Source organism: Alosa pseudoharengus, unplaced genomic scaffold (assembly GCF_046254945.1).
Source record: "Alosa pseudoharengus isolate Yale_2024_CS ecotype anadromous, Long Island Sound unplaced genomic scaffold, YU_APseudo_1.1 YU_APseudo_1.1_scf_11, whole genome shotgun sequence".
NCBI lineage: Eukaryota > Metazoa > Chordata > Actinopteri > Clupeiformes > Clupeidae > Alosa > Alosa pseudoharengus.
Genome location: NW_027468576.1, coordinates 35,961,989 through 35,964,488, shown reverse-complemented (window position 1 = coordinate 35,964,488; position 2,500 = coordinate 35,961,989).

Sequence of the window (2,500 nt, the reverse complement as noted above, 5' to 3'; positions counted from 1 at the left end):
GATGGTGTATTGTTGGGATACTGTTGGTTGGTGATGGTGTATTGTTGGGATACTGTTGGTTGGTGATGGTGTATTGTTGGGATACAGTAGCTTGGTGATGGTGTGATGTTGTGTTGTTGTCATGCTGTAATACTGTTGCTGTATCATCATGTGGCTGAACCAGTTGAGCTCCAGCTGAACTGTGTGTGTTTGTGTGTGTGTGTGTGTGTGTGTGTTCCAGCTGAAGTGCAGTAAATGTGGTGTGGTTGAAATGGAGCGAATATCTGCAGTGGTGGAGAGGCCAATAGGCCTGCGGCCAGAAAGTGGTGTGTGTGTGTGTGTGTGTGTGTGTGTGTGTGTGTGTATGTGTGCTCCAGACAAGAGTTACATAATCTGCAGTTCAGCAATCAGTCTGCAGATGTCAGACTGCAACTAATGAAGAAAGGTCAGGGAAGCGAACAGATTCCCCTCCAGCACTGTCAACCGCCGCAGAGAAACACACACACACACATACGCACACACACACGCACGCACAAACACTCACACACACACATACACAAACATACACACACACAGAAAGACAATGAGAGAGAGAGGGAGAGACAGAGAGAGAGAGAGAGACACACTTCCATATCTAAATGACTGCAGTAAATGTGGTTTCTAAGTCAATTTATATCAGTTAGTGTTGTTGTTTGCCTAATTGATTTTTGCTCAGAATAATAGAAAAACGCAACAGACTTTCGTAAGGCATCAGTCACGCAGGTGACCAGAGCAACCAGAGCCACACACATACACACACACACACACACAGCACAGACACACACACACACAGACACACATACACCCACCCACACAAACACACATCACAGTACGTATGCAGTTCAGCATAGAACAAACTCTTCCTGTACAAAATAAAATCTTCTTTCCCCCATCATCCAACAGATATCACACACACACCCATAACCACCCCTCACACCCCTCACCCCTCACATACCCCACCACCCCTCACCCCCCCACCCCCGAATCAGCTCATGGCTGATAAATGAGGTTACATTACTCTCTTCCTTTACACATCCTCATTATACATCTCTCTCTAATTCATACCACACACACATACACACACACACACACACAAACACACATCACACACACGTCACATACACACACACACACACACACACACATACACACAAACAAACACACACACACACACGTCACATACACAAACACACAAACACACTGTAGGCCATGGCACAGGCCATGCCATGGCCTCTGTGGATCCCCCTCTCTCTCTCTCAGTTCTCCAGGTTCTAGTTCTTCTTAGTCTAAGTCTGACAAACATTTCAGTTTAGTTACTTTTGAATGCTTTAAACAAAGAAAGAAATGGCGCCAAAAACAATCCCACGTGATTGGTTCTCCACTTGGCATCAGACACACCTACTCACACCTATTTCACACCTATCTGAATAGCATGAGGAGAGATATCTTATATATCAGAAATATCACTTATAGAATGTTCCAAACAATAACACAAACATATAATTCACCTAAAGTTAACTATAAGGTCTTTGTTTAACCCAAAGACAGAACAGAGGTGGACAAATGGTAGGAGCCAGTGGGGAGCATTTCACACCTATCTGAAGAACAAAAGGCATCTAGACAGGCTTTCACTTAATTCAAGGATAAACAAAGGATGCTTGACAGACCAAAGACACATACAGGGTACACATGGGTACAAAATCACAAATGACCATAAGAACTACACAGTATTCAAGTCATAAAGACTTGAATCATTAAACTGTTCACATAAAATTATCATACAGAAATATTCCCTTCACCGGCTAAGAGCATCTTAACAGTACTTCTCACTGAAGTCACCAACAGGACATACAGAGGAATTACAACTTAGAATACATAATCCAACTTACGTTCCCATTCTTTATTGTGTTTACCTGTGATGAATCAGATTTTAGCGTGCAAAATAGCATAGCCTACATTTAATGGTCATAATAATGTATTGAAAAGCGGACAAAAATGCAATCAAGTTATGAAACGAGACATTGCCAGAATAGTTTGCCATTATCTTTGCTAAGTGAAGGCTATATTTTATTAGGCCTATGAGGTAAAAACAAAGAAAGGAACATGTGGTTTAGCCTGTGCTGCATCAAAATCTAAACATATTCTAGGCTTATATGTTATTTAAGCCTAAACATTTCCTCACTTTCTTAGCCTACTTGACCTCTTTATCTTATTATCTTCAAATGTCTTCTTAAACGGTGCAACAATCTAATCTTAAATAATTATTATTTATGTCTGTGTGTGGTACAGTATATAACCTACTTGGGATGTTTACATGCAGATGTCAAAGTGTTTCTAATTTCGTATTGATGTGAATTAATGTGTAGATCCGAAGTTTAAACGGTAGACCTATAGCTGTGACGTGCAGTCACCTGACATCACCATCAAATTAGAGGATATTTTAGACTATTAATGTGGACAGCTCCCCTTAAGAGCATCTTAA